Source organism: Tupaia chinensis, unplaced genomic scaffold, assembly GCF_000334495.1.
Source record: "Tupaia chinensis unplaced genomic scaffold, TupChi_1.0 Scaffold139943_1, whole genome shotgun sequence".
In the NCBI taxonomy this organism is placed as follows: domain Eukaryota; kingdom Metazoa; phylum Chordata; class Mammalia; order Scandentia; family Tupaiidae; genus Tupaia; species Tupaia belangeri.
In genome coordinates, this window is record NW_006199822.1 from 1,799,313 (window position 1) to 1,808,360 (window position 9,048).

Below are 9,048 nucleotides of genomic sequence, written 5' to 3' on the forward strand. Positions count from 1 at the left end.
TTAATTACTGGAAGATGGCGGTTCTGGCCAAAAGGGCCCCATGATGTGTTTTTCTATGCAAAAATGCATCATGACTTTTCCACCAGCCTAATATTTTCTCACAGTTCTGGAGGCCAGAAGTCTGAAAGGACTATGCTATCAAGGTTGGTTCCTTCAAGAGATTGGAGGGGAAAATCTCTCTCACACTTCTCTCCTAGCTTCTCGTGGCTGCCTGCAAACTTTGGCATTCCATGGCTCATAGTTGCATCATTCTGATCTCTGCCTAAGTCTTCATGTGACCTTCTCTTCTGTGTTAGCTTCCCCTTCTCTTCTAAGGTCATGTGTCATTAGATTTATGACCCATCCTAATTCAATATGCTCTTATTTTGAGACCCTTAATTACATTTGCAAAAACCCTTTCTCCAGGGACCAGCAGGTAGCATAATGGCTGTGTCACTGGACTCCCATGTAGTCGACCGTGGTTCGCATCCCAGACCCGATGGCTTAAAACTCACGCCAGGCGTGTGTGCGTGCGTGCCCAAGATCCCGAGAGGAGAATGGAGGAGAAGGGATTGCGGCGTGACCATTCCCTCCTGGGGGGTGATTTCTTGCTTTCTATCTCTCTGTCTCTCTGTCTGTCTGGCGAGCGCACACGCCCTATAGCAAAAATCTCTCAAAAATAAACCTTTCTCTGGATAAGATCACATGCACAGGTTCTATGTGGACCCCCTTTTGGGTAGGCCACCATTCAATCCACTAAATCTTTTCTCCTACTAAAAAAAGTCAGTTTAAGTCACAAAACCCTCAAACCCTTTTCTTCCTGTGTTAAATATAAAATAGGTCTGGTTATTGCCCCCCACAAATTTCCTTACTGTTCCTATCAAGGCCCCTCCAATCAGACTCCTCAAGGCTGTGACAAAATTTGCTTTCTTCTTATTGTGTAGCTCAGTAGTTTATAAGTGATGGGAACAGGACATGAAGGTTGCAAACAGAAGGCACAGGAAATGATCTATCCAATCCTCTCTCCCTCATTTGTGTGACAAGCTAACAGGAATCTGAGAAGTGATATGTGTTGTTCAAGATGGTGCAGGTAGAGCTGCCATAGAAGCAGGGACCTAGCCCAGGGGTCTCCTCATACTTTCACTGCCTCTCCTTCCCTGTCATCTCTCACTGCATCACCCTCCCACAAAACCCCAGAGTTGTAAGGTCAACCCCCGCACCCCCCCACCCCATTCTCTATAAGCCCATGGGGTTAGCTAATATGTCTACACCTTACTCTGTGCACCTGGTGAATTCTAAATGGTACACCAATTTAGTCATAATGAGGTTTGGGACATACTACTCCAAAATATGACATGTTGGCATTTCACAAAACCACAGAAGCAGCAAAGACTCTCTGACCTTCTGCCCATCTCCTGTGAAACAGGCCATAAAACCTAGAAAATAATATACCTTCCCCTGAAGTAGGTCACAGACCCCCAAGTGAGAGACATTCACACTACACTCAAAAAATAAATAAATAAATAAAAGGAATGTCCTTATCTCTGAAGACAGAGTGCCACTAAAGAATCTGAACAAACAGGCCTTGCCCAGTTCTTCCTTCCACCCCAGTTTATTATCATTAGATCATAACCCTTTTTCCCAATTATACTTTCTCTACAACTATCTACTTCAAACTTAGCATCAAAAAATACAGTTTTCCCTGTTTTTTTGGGGGAGGTTAATTTCTTTTCTTTTTTAAAAAAGAGTATTTAATTATTTACTTAATTCCATTTGTTATTATTATTTTTTAATTTGACCAGACAGAGACAGAGAGAAAGGGAAAGCAAGAAAGCAAGCCACCAGGTCCAGGACTCGAACCATGGTCGACCATGTGAGAATTCAGCACCTTTAACCACCTCACCACCTGCAGGTCCCAGGAGGATGGGGGTGGGGGTGGAGGTTTTCACTTCTGAGGGCTCTCATATCATGTAAAACATATTAAATGAGTTTGTAAATGTTTTTCTTGTTAATCTGCCTTTTGTCATAGGTGAGAAAAGTAAACGATTCATCTCATGCAGTTTCTGGCACCCAAGGAAAAATAGCTATGACACCCCCACTCACTCTGGGGCCCTAGGTAAGATCTGGGACATCTGGAAAAAATCTGGAAAAAAGTAAAGAATTCTTACCAAGGTCAGGGGATCTCCATTAGTGCCCTACAAAAAGAAGGTAAAAACTTCTCCTAGTCCCTTTCTTTCCAAATTAAATCATTTGTTTGGATTGTGATTCTCATGTAGGTTTGGTTCAGGGTACTCGTAATTATTGATCCTTTCCCTCCAGCGACAGATACTGCTTTCCTGTTGGTCTTGTTTTATGTCCTGAGTACCTGACCTGATTTGACTTTCCTCCTGCCCAGGGCATGAAAGTTGTTGGCATTTTGGTCCATAAAATTAAGAGGTAAATAGCAAAAGTTAGACCAGCCAGGATACCAATAAACTTTTGACTTGCTTTTCTACATCTTGGAATTCATAAAGAAAGTATAAAAAAAAGTGTCCCATCCTACATAGGGGAAACAGAATCTTATAACTTCACTTGAATTTTTGCTTATAAAAACAATCTCTGCTACACCAATTGTTTGGAACTCAAGAACTCTGTTCTTTAGGATCAATATTAACCATAATGAATAAGTTTCCATGGCCTTATAAAACAACATAATAACAAAAGAGAAATCAACATTAAGAATAAGTCATTAAACAAAGAAAACTTAAATTGAATTAGAAGGTTAATCCTTCTATTAATTTGCAGAATTTCAACGGAGGAAAAATGGACTTAATTTTTTAAAATGAAGTAGAAGAAAGCTTTTGGTAAGCTAATAGGGGTTTCTGAGTATTTTCAAGGGTTTTAAAGGTCAATTATATAATTTCATTTTTGAATTTATGGATTTTTTTTCAAATAGAGAAGTATTGGGTAGCTCTTTACATTTTTCAATCTGCTTTCAATATAAAGTTTCATTTGTGAGAGCAACCAAATGAGTGGAGATTTTATTAGGCAACCTCACCAGATGAACCTGAGAAACTGATAAATGGGCAATTAGGAAGAGGTTATCATGGGTCTTGCCCAAATTCTCACTACTTATTTGGTATGTGTACAATGAAATCTGAAGAAATGCTATCCCATAGGGTTTTGGAATTTTAAATTGATAAAATAGTGTGAAAATTCATCCTGCACAAGTGAAACCCTTACTTAAGACTTTGACCCCTGACAAATATAAAATCTCTCTGCAAAGATATCCCCACAAACCAAGGCATTTATGACTCACATGGACCAAAAATAATCCCAGCTGACAATGAGCCCACAAGCAAAAATTCAAACCACATGAGAGAAGAATTCATTATAAGGGGGCATTGTCAGTTACCACTAGCAGTGGATTAGCCCCAGAACATGAGATTTAACAATTCCAGAGACTATAGTTTTACTTTAGCCTAAAGCAATTTACCAGCAAGGTAATTTATGGATAAGAAAACTGAGGCTAACTGGTAATTTACAGATGAGGAAACCAAAGTTCAGAAACCCTAAATGCTAAATAGAGAACTTAAATATAGCTCTGGCTCCTTTATCACATCACATTATCTCTTTTGTTGTTGTTTTAATTTTTTTAAGAGAGATTTTTTTTTGTCATTGGGCACATGCCCTCCCCAGAGAGACAGAAAGATAGAAAGAGAGATACCAGCCCCCCCACCGCCCCCCGGGGAAATGGCCACACCGCAATCCCTTCTTTCATTCTTCTCTGGGGATTTTGGGCACGCCTCTGATTGTGAGTTTTAGGTTTCTGAGTCTGGGACTCAACCAAGGTCAGCCAGGCAGAAGTCCAACCACTACGCCACCTGGTGGCCCCTATCTCTGTTTTTAATAAATGCATGACTCATACTTGCTAGTTGGATTGACTCACATATTAAAAGAAAAAATTTTAGATAAATCTGAGTTTAATTGTGCAGAGAACGAGTCACAAATAAGAGAGCCCTGAGAACTGGTTCTAAAGAACTGTGTGGCTTCCCCATGGTTAAATAACATTTTCAGACAGAAAAAGAAAGTGAAGTATAGAAAATGAAAGTGAGGCCGAAGGATGGCTGGGTTGGTAACAATGTGGCTTTTGCCTCATTTGAACACAGCTTGAACACTTGGGTGTCTGTGATTGACGGAAGCATGGACGCCGTGATTGGCTGTGATTCAGCTCTTTGTTACAGGAGCATACTCTGAATTCAGGTTTCAGTTTATTTCACATACTAAGTAAGGATGCCAGGCATACGTAAGAACTCAGGTATTGGAGTACAAAGGCTTTCTCAGGACAAATTTACTTTGGTTTAACAATTCCCCACTTTAAGTTAGTTTCTCAATGCTTAGAAATTGACCAAAACTTTGAGTATTGATACCATTCTCAGTCATCAAAAATGACATATTTGTACACTACTGGGAAGTAACAGAACAGCAGGTTTGTAAGGTAGAGAAGAAAAGGAAACAGAACAATAGAAAAAGAAAAACTGGCTAACATCAGGTTCCGGCTTTGTAAAGGTTAAAAGAGAGAAGACTTCCTTATTATGCTAAATCAAGTAGCATGGAGTGGAATCTCCTGTTTTTGAGGGGCAAAAGTTAGCTTGTTTGGGATCTATTTAAAACTTTGGTTTGATTATGTGGCATTTGACTTGAGTGACTCCATTTTGATTTGACCTGGTCTGTTAGGGCCTAGTTGTGGGTACTCAATCCAAAACAATGGCCTCCTATAATTTTAACACTTGTAAAATAAAAGAGAGGAAAGTGATTTTCTTTGATTTAGACAGGTAAACTCATCCAATTTATTTGGTCTCAGTCAGTCCTATTTCATATGCTGTATACACAAAAAGGAAGGAAGTGGGTAGTGATCTTTGTGTACCCAAGAATTCATATTGAGAGAAAAAGGAGATGACAAGCTAAGACTTTTGAGGCAGTAGGACAAAATGGGAGGTGACAAGTAAAAAGCCATCTGAATTTTCAAGATGTTCAGAATACAAGGGACTTATCTTTTACTTTTCCAAGGCAGGATGTCAGGTAATCACTGGAACATAAACTGAGATGAGCTGAGCTTTTGCTTTTACTTTTACTTCCACACCATCAGCATGGTGTCTGTAAAGCTAACTTTAAGTAGCAGCTCTAATCAACAAGCCCTCCCACAGGTGCTAGGGAACTGGCGTGTGGCTCAGACATTGCCGTGAAGCTATAATTTCTCATTTCTTACCCCTTCACTAAATTACAATTTAAATTCCATCATTCAAAACTGCTTGATCTTAAGCCAGATGCATATATCACAAAAAGGCATTAAAATCTGACCTTTTATATCCCCAATAAGAAATGTCATGAGTCCATCACAGAATCATAACTCCTTCTAAAATTAGAGCTAAGAAAGATTTGAACTTCAAAGGAGAACTCTGGTTACAGGCACAACGGAGTACTTTTCTGGTAACCTCTTAAAATCCTGAATTCTAAGGAAATAAAATGAGATCGTTTTTTGTGTTTCAGAGAAAAAGCAATAAGTGAATAAACTGCAATGTGTCAAAGGGTACTGCGTACAAAAAGTGAAACAGAAGCACATTGATGCACTCTGAAGTCAGTCCTAAGATTACCAGAAACTTGAAAATCAACACTTTAGTAGAGACCTTAGAACCCCAAGCAATCATCCATTGGCTTTTTTTTTTTTCTTAAGATTTACATCTAGTGGTTTCATCAGCATAGATGTCACAGAGACTGCAAAAAGTAATGTGTGACTTGGTGACTTCAGCACCTGCTTTTGGAATATTTATCATTTCAGCTTAGTAAATAGCTCGGCACTGCCAGTGGAGAGAGAAGCACACAGTCTTATCGGTCTCCATAGTTTGAAAAGGTTTTCATTCCACAGCATCCAGTGGAACATGCATCTTTCCTCTAAGGATGATCATCTGCAGCAGGGAGAGGAGAAAGGATGTACTTTAATCCTCTGTAGAGCAAAAAGGGGTATTTTAATCCCTAATTCATTTAAATAAGAAAAAACTAAATAGGAAAAGATGAGATCAGGACAGGCACATCCAGAGAAGAAGGTATGAAAGCAACAACACCTTGGCTCTCTCCTGTCAGAGTGGGAGGCAGATGCCTGAGAAATAGTTCTGTTTGAGGAACGTAGATGAGGCACCTACACCCACAACACACTAAAGCAGAATTGGTGTCCAGAGGAAGGCCAGGACAAAACAGGATGGGTCTCTTGACATTCATTTATGTCTTGAGTCATTTAATAAATATCTATTAAACTCCAACCACACGTCCCATATATATCTCTGGTACACATAAAACAATATTTGAGCCTTAAAGACTAGGTAAGACTTAGGTCAGTCCAGTGGTACAGTGGTAGCACATTACTCAAGCAACACTGGAGCCATACGAAAAATTATGTTTGGTTTGACCTATAGATTTCACGTGCATACACTCAGGATCCTGACTGGGTAGAAGGCTGAGGGATTACAGCATGGGGCCTTGTTGAGGGTGTTTACCTAAGGCTTGGACACACAGGTACACTACTGGGACATACAGTATTCTCTCCAGCACACACAAATTAAATAATCATATATCCTTCTTAAGCATCACTGTACCATGAATTACTTGGAGTTAATTTTTGAAATGCCAATGCTAGGACCCTACCCTTGGGTATTTTGATTTAATTAAGCTGAGGCAAGACCTAGGCTTGAGTAGTTTTACTTTTTAAAAATATATAATTTATTTATTTATTATATTTTTTAACTTCCTATAGTCATTAGAGAGAGAAGGAGAAAGTGAGAAAGGAAGCTGACACATCCAAGACGCAAACCGTACTTGGCTATGTGGGAGTCCAGCAACCCAACCACCACACCACCCATTGGCCGTTATTCTGGACTCTCCACATGATTCTAATGTGCAGCCATGTCTGAGAGCCCTGAACTAGAACAGATATGAGGACTGTTGAAATTTGTACCAAAATTACAAGAATCACAGCTGCCAATGTGTCATGACTCACGAATTCACAAAATTCATCTATAGATAATATGTGGGAAGAGAGATAATAATAAAATATTGACTACAACATAGTCATCATCCTTTGGGTATTTCATTTATCAGAAGAAGAGACAATAACATAGGCGCTTTATGGACACCACTTGGCGCTGTGGTCAACTCCCTGCCAGACTAGCTCTACCTAGAGAAATTGTGTGATGAAGTTGCCACACAGGTCACTAGTGGGCAAGCATACAAACTGTGCATAAACTGGTTTTGGCTCTAGATTTGGTAAGAGAACCAGGATGTCTGTAAGTGCCCTGTGACAATTTAATCAAGGAAGCATAAGATTTTTATCAGTGAGAAAGTATCTTTCAAAGTTTAAACTGTAAAAGGAATGATGTTCTAAGCTTAGGTGAGACAAGTGCTTGCAACAGGCAGTAGGGAGTCAAGTGTAAGGGTTAGGACCAAGTCTGAAAGAGTGAAAACAGATTTGCATAGCTTTAGAGTGGCCTGCTAGTATAAACGGGGTAACGTGTTCCAGGTCTCTAATGCTACATAACAATCCACACCTTAAAATGTAATGACTTACAACAACATATTGTTTTCTGCCATGGTTCTGTGAGTTGCCTGACTTAGCTATCTGGGTCACTCTTGGTTCTTTTACACAGTTGTGGTCCCATGGTGGCTAGAAGGCTGAAGGCTCAACTGGACTGAACGTGAAAGATGTGCTGGTTAACACTAGCCTTAGCTGGGAACTCAACCAGGGCTGTCTGCCATAGCACCTATGTGAAGCCTTCCTATTTGATGAAGTTCAAAGAGGCAAGAAATAGAAGCTTCCAGCCTCAGAAAGCTTGAAGCCAGAAATGGACAAATATCAGTTACGCCATATTCTTCTGATCAATGCAATCACAGAGCTGGTCCATATTCAAGGAGAGGTCACAGATCCCATGTCTCAAAGAGAAATATCAAAAAATTTATGGCCATCTTGCATTCTCCACAACTTGTAAATATTTGAGCATTAAACAGGTTTTTTTTTATACTTTGTTGATAGCAACTCCCACAGCAAATATATGAGAGTTAATAACTGTACTACTGTTGACTATAGACACCTTGCCTATCAGTTTGAGCTGTTTTTTCTAGCAGTCAGGGTGAGCTTGCACTGAACATTTCTTCTTCTGTTCAATCCTCTTGGCAATCAAAAACATACACCTGCAAAGACAGGTGACCAAGATGAGAAGCAGATAATGGACCAGGGCACACGTCAAGGGTCAAAACCATAGCCTGGGTCTAAGAACCACTCTAGAATTTTTCCACAAATTGTGACTCTTGGAATCCTACCAGTGTCAGCCCCACAGTCCGTAATGATCCTGTGCCCAACAGCTTCTGTATTGCTAAATGTTTGTTGGGCTCAGAAATCAATATCTAATCACACTTAGCCAGAGCCTGATATTCTGTGCACTCAGCAGTAAACATTTTTGGTTGCTGTGTATATAAAAGTTAACATGAGAAACAGAACATTTGCTGGATTGAGCTGCATTGAAAATATTACCACTGCAGTGCAAATCACTGTTAATGTCATTCATCAAGTGCTTATATTGCAAAGCTCCCACTCCACTAGGAGTCTTAAGACGATACAAAGCAAAGAGAAGACACTTTTTTGATCTCAGAAGCTAATGTAACTGTTTTCCCCTCAGCTCTTCACAAGCAACCTAACAGCTAGATTTGTTTTCAAAATCTCTTTGTTACTTTAAAATCCTGTTCAGAAAAATGGGACTTTCAGCTACATCTGGATTCTAGTAGGCAACTGCTAGGAGATGTTGAAACCAAATTGGCCTTTCATAGGCTGGTACAGGGCCCCAAGTGTGCCCAAGCCCCTATTTTCCCTCTCTAAGCTGCATAATTTACATTGACTTTTCAGGACATCCCTGATGAAATGTCAACTGGTGGCAGTGATGTCCCCTCTTTTTTTCATAGGTTGGCTCTTATATAACTTAAGAAATAGATTTGCCTAAGAGCTCCTCCAATCAATATGAATATTAACCAACTGGGCATCTTGTTAAA